The 13,911-nt window shown below is 36.8% G+C and overlaps 1 protein-coding gene across 6 annotated transcripts in view; it reads left to right on the top strand.

Moving 5' to 3' along the window:
• PEX5L (peroxisomal biogenesis factor 5 like) overlaps window positions 1-13,911 on the top strand; it is a 204,570-nt gene that overhangs the window by 15,353 nt on the left and 175,306 nt on the right. The gene's annotated exons all lie outside the window — the stretch shown is intronic.

Below are 13,911 nucleotides of genomic sequence, written 5' to 3'. Positions count from 1 at the left end.
TTCTGAGAGTCTTTTCTTAACCTCTTCACCTTTTCCACCCAGCCCCTCAACCCAGAATCCCTCTGACAGCTGTCAGTCTGTTCTCCATATCTGTGGATCTGTTTCTACTTTGTTTGTTAGTTGATTTTGTTAATTAAATTAAACATAAGTGAAATTATGTGGTACTTGTCTTTCTCTGACTGGCTTATTTCACTGAGCAAAATACTCTCCAGGTTCATCCATGATGTCACAAAAGGTAAGATTGCCTTCTTTTTTACAGCCAAGTAGTATTCCATTGTGTAAATGTACCACATCTTTTTAATCCATTCACCTACTGATGGACACCAAGGATGCTTCCAAATCTTGGTTATTATAAACAAAGCTGAAGTGCACATAAGGGTACATATACTCTTTTGAGTCAGTGTTTCAGATTTCTTTGAATATATTTCCAAAACTAAAAGTACTGGGTCATGAGGCAGTTCCATTTTTAATTTTTTGAGATAACTCCATACTGTTTTTCACAGTGGCTGCACCAATGTGCATTCCCACCAGCAGCGCAAAAAGGTTCCCCTTTCTCCACATCCTCACGAGCACTTGTTTGTTGATGTATTGATGATAGCCTTTCTGACAGGTGTGAAATGGTATCTCCTTGTGGTTTTAATTTGTATTTCTTTGATGATCAGTGACATTTCATATGTCTATTGGCCCTTTGTATGTCCTGTCTGAAGAAGTATCTATTCAGGTCTTTGCCCATTTTTAATTGGATTGTTTGTTTTCTTGTTGTTGAGTTTTGTAAGTTCTTTATAAATTTGGATATCATCCCTGTATCAGATCTATCATTGGTGAATATGTTCTCCCATTCATTGGTTAGTTTTTACATTTTGTTGAAGGTTTCCTTTGCTGTGCAAAAAAAGTTTTAGTTTGGTGTATTTCCATTTCTTTATTTTTTTTGTTTCCCTTGCCTAAGGAAATATATGAGCAAAAAATATTGTTCCGAGAAATCCCTGAGATTTTACTGCCTGTGTTTTTTCCTACGGTTTTTATGGTTTTGACTCTAACATTTAAATCCTTAATCCATTTTGAGTTCATTTTTGTGTATGGTATAAGAAGGAGGTCTAAATTCTTTTTTTTTTTGCATGTATCTGTCCAATTTTCCCAACACCATTTATTGAATAGATTGTCTTTACCCCATTGTATATTCTTGCCTCCTTTGTCAAATATTAATCGACCATAAAGGCATGGGTTTATTTCTGGGCTCTCTATTCTGTTCCATTGACCTACGTGTCTGTTTTTATACCAGTACCATGCTTTTTTATATTACTGTGTCCTTGTAGTACAGTTGGATATCAGGTAGCATGATTCCCCTAACTTTGTTCTTCTTTCTCAAGATTGCCGTGGCTATTCGAGGTCTTTTGTGGTTCCACCTAATTTCTTGAAATATTTGTTCTAGTTCTGTGAAACATGCCATTGGTATCTTTATAGGAATTGTGTTGAATCTATAGATTGCTGTGTTTAGTATGGATGTTTTAATGATGTTGATTCTTCATATCCATGAACATGATATATGCTTCCACTTATTTGCGTCTTCTTAAATTCTTTCTTCAGGGTCTTATAATTTTCCAAATGCAGATTTTTTTATATCCTTCGTTAAATTTATTCCTATGTATTTTATTTTTTTGATGCAAATGTGAATGGAATTGTTTTCTTAGTTTCCCTTACTGATAGTTCATTATTGGTGTATATAAATTCAACCAATTGCTGGATATTTATTTTGTGTCATGCTACTTAACTGAATTCATGTATCAGTTTTAGTAGTTTTTTGGTGGAATCTTCAGTGTTCTCTATATGCAGTGTCATATCATCTGCAAATAATGACAGTTTTACTTCTTCCTGTTCTTTTTGGATGCCTTTTGTTTCTTCTTCTTGTCTGATATCTGTGGGAAAAGTGGTGAAAGTGGACATCCCTGTCTCTTCCTGATTTTAAGGAAAACAGTTGCAGGTTTTGCCCATTAAGTATGATGTTGGCTGTGGGTTGTCATACATGGCTTTTATTACATTTATATATCTTTCCTCCATTTCCACTTTGCTGAGATTTTTTAATCATAAATGGGTCCTGGATTTTATCAAATGCTTTTTTTGGATCTATTGATACCATCATGTGCTTTTTGTCCTCCATTTTATTTATGTGGTGTATCAGGTTTATTGATTTACAGATATTGTACCAAGCTTGCATCCCCAGAATAAATCCCACTTGATCATGGCATATGATCTTTTAAATTTATTGTTAATTCCAATTTGCTAATAATTTGTTGAGGTTTTTGGCATCTATGCTCATTAAGGATACTGGCCTATAATTTTCTTTCTTTGTAGTATCTTTATCCAGTTTTAGAATTAGGGTTAGAGTGGCCTAGTAAAATGAGCTTGGGAGTCTTTCTCCCTCCTGAAATTTTGGAATAGGTTGAGAAGTATAGGTGTTATTTCTTATTAAAACATTTGGTAAAATTTGCCTATGAAGCCATCTGATCTGGGATTTTGTTTGTTGGGAGTTTTTATATTACTGTTTTAATTTTGTTAGTTGTAATCTGTCCATTTAGATTTTCTGATTCTCCCTGATTCAGTTTTGGAAAACTGTATGTTTCTGGGAATTCATGTTTATTTCTATGTATTAAGTAGATACACTATGACTCCCAGGCTTTGTAGGGTGGCCTTATGTAGTAGGTGAACTGTGGGACTAGGTGATGCAATTTCTTTGATGACAAGCCATGGGTGCTCAAGGAATGTCCCTTGTAATTGAGTCTTGAATGCTATTGTCCTGTTCATGCATGGCATTGATTCTCAGGTTGGCTGACTGTGAGGATCAACCCCAACCACAGTGTATGAGCTACTGTGCAGGTGCTGAACACGTGGAGTGGAATTCACTTCTGCAGGGCCTGGCACCTGCCAAGATCTCCCTGTGAATATTCTGCTTGTGAAGCTAACTGGGTCCTTCTCTGATGTTATCTAAAACTGGCCACTGGATGTATTTGTTCTGAGGCCTCTTGGGAGAGACTCTGTTGTGGCTCAATGTCAGATGCTGCCTATGACTGGCCCTGAGCAATCCGTTTGGGGCTACAAAGCGATTCACATTTTGCCTCTGCTGTGCCTGGGTGTGCATGGGAAGAATCAAGCAGCACGTCAAGGCTGGCTTTTACCAGCTCCAGACCCAAGTTTAGGTCAGCAAAAGTCCCAAGGCACCCCAAGATCTGCCTGTGCCTGCCTCCTTCTGCCAAATGCCTACAGGCTTAGTCCCTGACAGTCCGTGGTGGCACTTGAGTTGCATGAGGTACCACCAGGTAGGGGCAAGTAGTGTTCACAAGATACATAGTTTCAAAGTCGGTGCCAGTGTTGTGCCAGTGAGGTCACTGAACAAATATCCCAGATTTTACCAAGTCTAGCTGCCAGCCATTGGGTGCTCACACACCTTTGTAGTAGGGTGGGGTTTCACGGAGTCATCCAGGTATTTGGCCCAAACAGACCAAAATTTAGCCATGTAAAGGCAGGACTCTGCACTGCTCAGGCATTCAAGGGAAAATTTTACCCCGTTCTAAAGCTACACAACTCAGTCTGTCTCAGATTCTTCCAAGAGCCTGATCTCATCAAGGTGGGGCCATCCAGAGTTGGGAGAGAGGGAGGTGCTGGTCAGGCTTAGGGGAGGGTGGGTAGTAGCCCCTGCCCCAGACCCATAGAACTCAGTCCTGAATTCTGCCCAGACCTTGGCAGGGCAGAGCCACCAGGTGTCAGGAGGGTGAGGCCTCTGGGAGCCTGGGGAGTAGAGCTAGCAGATGTCCTGTGAGAGGGAGGTGCCAGTGAGATTCACAGAAAAGTGGCAGGAATGGCCCCCACCCTAAAGCCACACTACTCAGCCACTGACACCCCTTGAGTGTGCTCAGAACTATACATCTTGACTCAAGCAACTGACTCCTCAGCAGGACAAAAGAGTGTGGTAAGAGGGTCCAGAGGGTGGGGCTATCACTTTCCCTCAAGCTGATGTTGTATGGAGGGGTAGGCTCCACCCAAGAAAAATGGCATCTGCAGTGTGGGAGAGTGACTCAGCACAGGGGGTTGTAGTAACTGTGCCCTAAGCTCTCTCCCCAGAGCCACAAACCCGAGTCTCTCCTCACCAGACTCTAATCCAGTTTGCCCTCCCTCCACCAGAGCCCAGAGTGAGTGGTTACAAACTAGATTTTGTGTGCTCGAGGGCACCTGTGTCTCAAGCAGACTCCTGTCTCCCTGGCAGACAGAATCCCTGCATATTTTCACAGCCAGATATTATGTGGGCACCATTTCCTGGCTCTAGTGCTCTGGGCTGGGGAGTGCAGCTTGGGGTTGAGACCCCTTGCTTCTCAGGGGAATATTCCTCTGGAATCTCAGCTGCTGACCATGGAAGCAGGGCCAGCCCTTTTTGCATCTTCATCCTACCTACCTGTCTCGATGTGTCTTCTACAAGTCTTCAGCTAGTCTTCAGTTGGTTATTCAGGTTGACTGCTCCATATTTTAGTTGCAATTCCAGTTCGGTCCTGGGAGGAGGTGAGTGTAACAACCCCTACTCTGTTGCCATCTTGGATCTTGATCATCCTTTTAACCTTGGCACCCAGCACAGAGCCTACTCAGGGTTGGTGAGCGATACACATCAGATTAAGTCATGAGTCATTGAACCATTTCATCTTTTAATTACCCTGAATTAATCTGTTCTGTTTGATTTAAACATCTGGAGATTCCCATAGACCAAAATAGATTGAACATTTTATCTAGGCTCTTTGAGGATAGAATGAAATTAAATTATAAAAATGGACTATTTTCTTTAAAAATCAATTAATCTTGAGTAATGCATTAAAATTCCTGTCTAATTAATTTTAAAGGAGGTGGGGACAGGGGTGTGAGGAATCAAAGAAGGCATACGAGCCAGCAGGCAAAAGAACTGCATCCCAGGCTATCTTTTGCCCTAACTAGTATAGGATTTGAGGAAACGCCTCTTCATCTTTGTAAGTACCACTTCTCTTTTTTTAAACTTTTTTATTGTTGTTCACGTACAGTTGTCTCCATTTTCCCCCACCATTCCCCCTACCCCAGCCATCCCCAAGTACCACTTTTCTCATCCACAAAATAACTAAATAGAATCTTTGTCTTTCTCTAGTACTATTATTTTGTTATTTTAAACTAAAGTTTATGAAATTAGCATTTTGAGATATTACTTAATGCAAGAAAAAAGTAATTTCAGTAAATGATATATAAAGTTTATCATATTTATGTATGAAATTGGAATTTGGGGAGAAAAAACTATTGATCTAACTTTACCATCACATGAAGCCAATGTTATGTTTGCTCTGCTTTTTTGTACTTAGTTATTTTGCCATATGGGTTTTGCATAATTTGTCTTATATAAAATGATAACCATCTGTTACTTATTCCCATGAATTATATTATTACAAGTAAAATGAATGTCATGGTATTATTTGGAAAAATGATTTCACATTTTCTTTATGGTTTTCAAAGGCATGGGGAAAATTTTTCAGTGTGCTATTAATCCAAGTTATGGTATTCTCCACTTGTGTGATCTTGGACAAGTTTCTTATCCTCTGTGAGCATCTCAAAATAGAAAATTCAATCATGCATTAAGTCATACAAAAGCTGATTTCTTCATTTCTGACTCTTGACAGTAAAAACATAGTTGCCAAAATTTAATACTAGATTCTCTGCTTAAGAAATACCCTTTATATTACTGAGGTCAAAAAGAGTTGCTCACAGTATCCAGATAATAAAGAGTGTCTCATTAAAACAGGCTATCACTTCCTTTTTTAAAATTTTTGTAATAAGATTATTATAGTGGAAATTATACTCTTGAACTAATTAATGGAATAAGTTAGTTGCAGTGAGAAGTATTTCTATTTCCTTTCATCTATTTGATTTCCTCAGTGAACCCCAAAGAAATGTAGCTGTTGGTATGCTGCCGTATCTGATGCAGCTGCAGATCCTCAGGAAACTGCCTTTGATATACTCATTCAGAGAGGATGGAGGAAAATATGATGATAAATAAAACAGGAAACTAGACCCTAACACTGTGCTTCTACCTTAAATCACTGAAAGTGACTTTTTGGAAACTTAAAATAAGGTGACCTTGTAAGTCAAAAGTAGACACTAGAAACTAAAACTATATCAGAGTCAAGTGCTTCCTTTTATAGGAAGCTAGCAATTTAATATCTCAGGGCAGTGAAAGTTTTTGACTAACATTGGTTTTTAGAGAACAAATAAAAACCTAATCAAATGGGAGGAATATTTATGCACTTATTTATGCATTCTTTAAGAAACATGATTATACAGGTGAATCACAATACATATAAGCCTAAAAATGCAGAGTCTCAGAGTTCAAATTCTTGCTTTTATTTCCAAGTATGATTCCATATGACCTTAAGTAACCTATTTGACCTATTCCATGGCTCTACCCATAGCTTGTCAGAGACTACCCCACTTAGTATTGAAAAAGATTTGTCACTTATTCCTTCTCACTTCCCACCACTTAGGCACACAATTAGAATAGACATCAATACATAGAGCTAGAATAATGCTTCCTAAATATTGACCATTCACACCCAACCATAAAATGTAGTTGGCGGCACTGATTTCTGTGGTTCCAAAATACCTTTTATAGGGCAACCCAGAAACTCCATCCCTGCTGTTCTGGATCACAATGAAAATTCCAGACAATTTCAACAAACCGAATCTGCAGCAAGATCCAAGAGCCATCCCAGAGGCAGGGGGAGCCCTTTGAGAAGCATAGCAATTGGATGTCAGCAGAAAGGAGAGTTAGGCGTGGATGACAGGCTTGTTGGGAACTGACTAAATGTTGTAGCTCAAGCTTTCTGTGAATTGGTTTGCTGCTTTTCAGAGGAGCAGCCAGTCTCATATTATAGAGAACATGGTCTCCAGGCCAACAAAAGCACATCTCCTCCTCCTTCTTCCTAAAAAACAGACCAAACAAAAGACAGGTTTGGAAATAGCTGCACAGTCCTAAATATTTGCATTGCCTTTAACCAAAATTAGTCACTAAAAAAAAACATGTTCTAGCCCTGGCTGGCGTAGGTAAGTGGATTGAGCACAGGCTGTGAACCAAAGTGTCGCAGGTTCGATTCCCAGTCAGGGTACATGTCTGGGTTGCAGGCCATGACCCCCAGCAACTGCACATTGATATTTCTCTCTCTCTCTTTCTCCCTCTCTTCCCTCTCTGAAAATAAATAAATAAAATCTAAAAAGAAATGTTCTGAGCTATAATAGTTTATGTTGATGATATTGTCAAATCAAAAGGACAGATCATATCACTAACAGAGGAACACATTATTAGTTACTTCTGGCATTTCTGGTAACTGTCAGTTACAATTGGTTAGTGGTAAGGCCAGGACTAACTTCCCAATGCTACAGTTAGTGTTACTGCCTTTAGAGTACGCATGCATGAGCTACACACTGGACAAAATGGTTCCAGCCCATCAATAATAAAGTTAACACAAACCTACCAGATAATGGACAACTTGCAAGTGTAAAATTAATCATAACCACAATTAATATATATGTATTATTTTTATTCATATAAGGAATATGGCATATAGGTGGGAAATCAGAATATTACCTTTGGAGGGAAAGGATATTATCATGTCATGTATATGTCCCATACACTACAGTGCCTAACACATTAATTATACAACCATAATAAATATAAATCACTAAAATCTAATTTATTTTCTGGCCACAGTCCTAGCAAAGCTTATCTGATTTTCAAAGCTTATCTGACTGTTGTGGTGGGTGCTAAAATAAAATCTGAGAAACACACAGCAAAATAAGAAACAGATCTCTTCAGTGTATCTGATATCCACCCACCCACCCACCCTGAATCTTCTTCATTCTTCATCTGACTTTTTTTAAATTTTGAATCCTGATCCCTTGCTCTGAACCTTTAAATCTAAACCTTTTCTGAAAGATCTGTGTCCTTGTCATCATGATAGAAGTAAGTTCTCATTCATTCATTCATTATCAAATTATTTGAGCACTTTTTCTTTTTTAAAAGATTTTATTTATTTATTTATTTATAGAGGGAGAAGGGAGAAAAAAAGAAAGGGAGAGAAACATCAATATGTGGTTGCCTCTTGAGTGCCCCCTATTGGTGACCTGGCCCACAACCCAGGCATGTGCCCTGATTGGGAACCAAACCAGTGACCCTTTGGTTCATAGGCAGGCGCTGAATCCACTGATCCACACCAGCCAGGGCAGCACTTTCATTTTTTATAGAAATAATACTTTATGATAATTCCTCCCCTTAAGGAATTTAAAATTTATCTGAAAAGACACAAGAAAACTTATATAGGAAGATCAGATTTAAATAAAATAAGGAAATATTTTAAGAATTTTCACAAGGCTATAATTAAATGTGAAATATTTGGAAAATAGGCATTTAAAAATATGGGTTAATTACATATGATTTATAGAAGTAGTACACTCAGTTTGAAAGTAAATTAATAGACTATATATAAAGTGTTGAATTAAGTATCAAAAAATAGTCTCCAGTCAAAGAGAATAGTTTGAAAAAACTTCCTATATCGAAAATGACAGCTTTTCACACACTGCAAACTGGCCATAGCTTTCAACTATGTTTTAGGAATGTATAAAGAGTGAGAAACCTGAGAAGACTTCCTGGGGCTTGAATCCGTAATCCATATTTTTTTCAGTGTTATTTCATAGCCTAGATGTTATGTGAGGGAAAAATGTCCCTTCCCCAAAACAGCAGAGAGAAAATCAAGAAGATATTTCTGTCTGGGGATAGGTAAAGCTTTTAGCTTGGTAAACTGCCATTTCAAGCTATTCCTGAGTCAAAAATATATTGGTATAGTGGGTCTCTCTCCTGATTTCCTTCACACCAAAATGTTAGCCTCAAATCTGTAAACAGACTTTTTTCCTTTTGCCATGACACAGCAGTTTACCTTATAGCCATTCTGTTGTAGAGAGAGTCTATAATAAATGTTCACCCAGTATGAAATTAATTGTGGAACTACAACTTCATATACAAATACAACTTGTTAATTAACATTACTCGCTATTTTTAACAATAAAAATTTTAATAATAAAATTTTAAGTTAAATATTTGGCTTTATGAATCAGTAATGCTCTATTCTTCAGGGCTGCAATTGATTTAAGTGTACTCATTAACAAAGCAAACAACCCAGATGATAAATACAAAATTATTTTTTATTTATTAAATATGTTCAGACATTGACACAAATAAATTAACTAAAATAATAAATAGCAATATTTAAGCATGATCCTTTACAACTAAATATAGTATTTATATCCTACAAAATTATTTTTAAAAACTCCATCAGCAATCAATTTTCTGTCTGTGTCTTTGGAAGCTCAGCATTATTCACCTCAGAGGTGAAAGTCAAGGCCAGACATTTACTAAGAGCACGTCACTCCCAGAGCTAACCCTGGCTCAGTCTGGCTGCTCTGGTGGTATATACCTACTTCTTTTAAGAAAGAAACCAGAAAGAATTTTCTATCTTGCTCATTCTCAGATAGATAACCCAACCAAATATATTCAAGGACAAATGAAACAACCGAATTAAAGGTCACTTAAGGATAAGAGTTCCGTGTTAGCACCTTGCAAGTCCCATCTATTTTAAAGTAGAAATTCCCTAAAGACAGCAGCAGGATCTTAAACATTCACATATAGGGAGAAATGGATATAGAGATAAAAAAAATTTCATAGCACTGAGATGACATCCAGTTAATAAGAAGTTAAACATTAGAGATAGCAGTAAGGGTTTATATAAAGCTTTAGATGCTATGATTGAATGATTGATTCAATTCATTCTCCATGGCATGGCCTACCACATCTTCTTGGAGATAAGACTGAGATACTGAAATAAAATGAAGATTAGAATTAAGGACATAAAATGGGGTATTTTCTGTTGTTAGTAGTGGTGATATTATTATATCACTTGCTTCTAGATTTTTGTGGAAAAGAATGTTTTTTTCCTCAAATTAGTCATGCCAATTTCTGGTTGCCTAAATCACTTTGTCATTTTTTTTCTATCTCTATGAAATTAAGTCCAAATCCCCCCATTATATTTTCCTATAATGTCACATGTCCATTATTCATTTACACTCTAACTCTTTAATTTATTACTTATACACTGACTGAATGCCTACTATGAGGCAAGACAAATGTCCCAACAATTCATTTCAAATCTCTTTCATATTACCTCCCATTCTTCTAACGTGGGTCTTCTCTACAATTTGGCTCCCTCACCTGCATAGTGAGGATAATAACATAGAGAATGATCTGAGGACGCCTCCAATTGAGACATTCTAGTTCAATACAATAAGGCATCAGGGATGTTTTTTGTCTTGGTTTTTAATAATGCAGGATGATGATCATTTAAAGAACAGCTCACTCTGTGAGACCATTATAGATACCTTTACCATGAATAGAGCTTATTCTTCACATTCTTCTGTTTATACTGAGAGCAGAGAGTATATAATATTACATCAGAATATAAAAACAAAAGAACTTATATTGGAGAAAATAAGTTTCCTGAAAATTATAATTAAATTTCAATAGTTCCTTCTCTAATTTAGCAATGGTGGGATTTAATCCTGAAAAATCTGGCCCCAGAGTCTACCCACTTGTGTCCAATATTATTAAATAAACATGTTTTAAGCATTTATCAGAGTGGTAGCAACAAAGGATGCAGAGATGAATGAGGTGCGCTCCTGTCCTCAAGGCATTCACAGAGCCAGCTCCTCTGTCAGCAGAGCATCTCTCCAAGCTCTGCTGATGAAGAGGACAGCGCCTTTCTGCCCAGAACCCCCACAGCATCTCATCCATCCCTTACTCCCAGCACTTTCACAGGCAGGCTGTTGTTAATGCTCACCTCTCGGACCCCTTGCTTGAAAGGAATGTACCTTATTCATGTTTATCTTCTGTGTAGTGCTGAAGAAAATGGTTTTAAAACAAGGAAACAATCCACTGATGTTCACATGCAGCAAGCATTTTAAGGTAAATTCACTGCAAGAATGAAATAAGAACCCTTAGTAAAATAGCTGCAATTCCAAGATCAAAATCACTATAATAATCCCAGTTCAGATTTCAGGGTGGTTTTTTTCTCTACCAGTAGAAAAAAGAGAATTTAGTGGAAAGAGACTTGGCTTATTTTTTCAAGAAGTACTTATAAAATAGAACACACTCCTTTTTTATATTTTTTCCATTCCATTTAATCCCCTTATACACCCCCCACAATCACCACCCTGTTGTCCACATTGATGAGTCCTTTTCCCTTTTTGCTCAATCCCTCCACCTCCTAACCACTCCCAGCTGTCATCCTAGTCTCTATGATTTATAATCTGCATTTATTTTGCTTGTTTGTTTAGTTTGTTCCTTAGATTCCACATATGAGTGAAATCATATGGTATTTGTCTTTCTCTGACTGGCTTACTTCACTTAGCATAATGTCCTCCAGGTCCCTCCATACTGTCACAAAGGGTAAAATTTTCTTCTTCTTTATGGCCAAGTAGTATCCCATTGTGTAAATGTCCCATAGTTGTTTTTTATCCACTCATCTACTGATGGACACTTGGGCTGATTCCATATCTTGGCAATTGTAAGTAATGTTGCAATGAACACAGGCGTGCTTATGTTCTTTTGAATTAGTATTTTGGGTTCCTTCAGATATACTCCCAGAAGCGGGATTGCTAGGTTAAAAGATTGATTCGTTTTTAATATTTTGAGGTATCTCTATACTGCTTTCCATAGTGGCTGCACAAGTCTGCACCAACAGTGCAAATGAGTTCCCCTTTCTCCACATCTTCACCTACACTTGTTGTTTATTGATTTATTGATGATAGCCATTCTGACAGGTGTGAGATGGTATCTCATTGTGGTTTTTATTTGCATTTCTTTGATAATTAGTAACATTGAGCATCTGTTCATATGTCTATTGGCCATCTGTATGTCCTCTTGGGAGAATTGTTTATTCAGGTATTTGTCCATTTTTTATCTGAGTTGTTTGTCTTTTTTGGTGTTGAGTTTTGCAAGTTCTTTATAAATTTTGGATATTAACCACTTACCAAATATATTGGTGAATGTGTTCTCCCATAAAACACCTAGGAATAAATCTAACCAAGGATGTAAAAGACCTGTACCTAGAAAATTATAAGACACTAAAAAAAAGAAATTGAAGAAGATACAAGTAAATGGAAGCACATACTGTGTTCATGGATAGGAAGAATTAACATAATTAAAATGTCCCTGCTACCCAAAGCAATCTAGATTCAACACCATCTATAGATTCAATCTATTGATTCCTATCAAGATTCTAATGGAATATTTCACAGAACTAGAACAAATGTCCCAAGAAATTAGGTGGAACCACAAAAGGCCCCACATAGATACAGCAATCCTGAGAAAGAAGAACAAAGTGGAAGGAATCATGCTACCTAATATGAAACTACACTCTAAGGTCATAGTAACCAAAACAGCATGGTACTGATATAAAAACAGGTACACAGATCAGTGGAACAGAATAGAGAGCCCAGAAATAAACCCACAGCTTTATAGTGAATTAACATTCAACAGAGGAAGCAAGCACATACAATGGGCTAAAGATAGTTTATTCAATAAATGACATTGGAAAAATTGGAAGATACATGCAGAAAAATGAAACTAGACCACCTTCTTACATCACACACAAAAATAAATTCAAAATGGATTAAAGACTTAAATGTTAAACCTGAAACCATAAAAATCCTAGAAAAAAACATAAGCACCAAAATATCAGATATTGCTCCTAGTGATATTTTATCAGATATACCTCACCAGGCAAGAGAAAAAAAAAGGAAAAATAAACAAATGAGACTATATCAACTAAAAAGTTTTGCACAGCAAAGGAAAACATCAACAAAATAAAAAGACTCTTTTTATTATTCCTTTTTAAGACCATCCTCATAATTCTGGTTTAACAGAATTTAGCTTCTGTTAAGCCAGACTCCTTTCTGTGGTTTATTTTTTAACAAGTCCCCAGATTTAAATTTCTGACATGATTTCTGGAAACTATATGCTCTTAGTTGTTTTCAAAGTTTTAATTGAAGTAATAGCTCTGCATGCCAGGAATGTGGGGATTTTTTTCTTTTTTTTTTTTTTTGCCTTTTCTTGGCACTAAAGTCATGTACATTGTACATCATCCCTTAATTGAAGCACAGAATTCAGAAGGATATTTTTTTCCCTCAACCAATAGTCTCCTGAGACCAGCTAACATGTCACAGAAAAACAGAAAACACATATCCTTAATTTTCATTCTGCTCTCTGACTCTTCAAGGGCATAAGCTTGAGTGAATGATCACATTTCCTATCTGATGGTGCTAAGATTTTTCAATTTCATCAGTTCAGCTGACCATTCTGAAGTTCATGATGCAATATGATAAACAGGCATGACATGCTACAGCAGGTCAGCAAAACTTAAAAGGCAATTACAAAATTAAGATTTGTCCTTTTTTCTGATCATACAAGTCATACATGTTTACTGTAGACAATTTGGATAATAAAGAAAGGTAGAAATAAATATAAAATCTTCCCCAATACAATAATTATTAGTTTTTAGTCATTTTTCCTGAACTATTCTTCCTATAAGTGGGAGGGGGTGAATAATCTCAGAAAACCCTGAAATATTAATTATATTTTACTCTTGTTGTATGAATAATAATCATAATAACCAAACTTTATAAGATGTTTACTATACACCAGGCATTCTATTAAGCATGTCATATACATTCTCAAACCTAATTCTCTCTGGAAAGGAAGCTCTGAGGAAATGCTTTGTGGTTTCTATCCATGGTTGAAGATGCCTCATGGAGTCA

The sequence above is a fragment of the Phyllostomus hastatus genome, unplaced genomic scaffold, assembly GCF_019186645.2.
Source record: "Phyllostomus hastatus isolate PE091 unplaced genomic scaffold, TTU_PhHast_1.1 phas_contig_86, whole genome shotgun sequence".
Taxonomy (NCBI): domain Eukaryota; kingdom Metazoa; phylum Chordata; class Mammalia; order Chiroptera; family Phyllostomidae; genus Phyllostomus; species Phyllostomus hastatus.
This window is presented reverse-complemented; position numbering and strand designations above follow the sequence as displayed.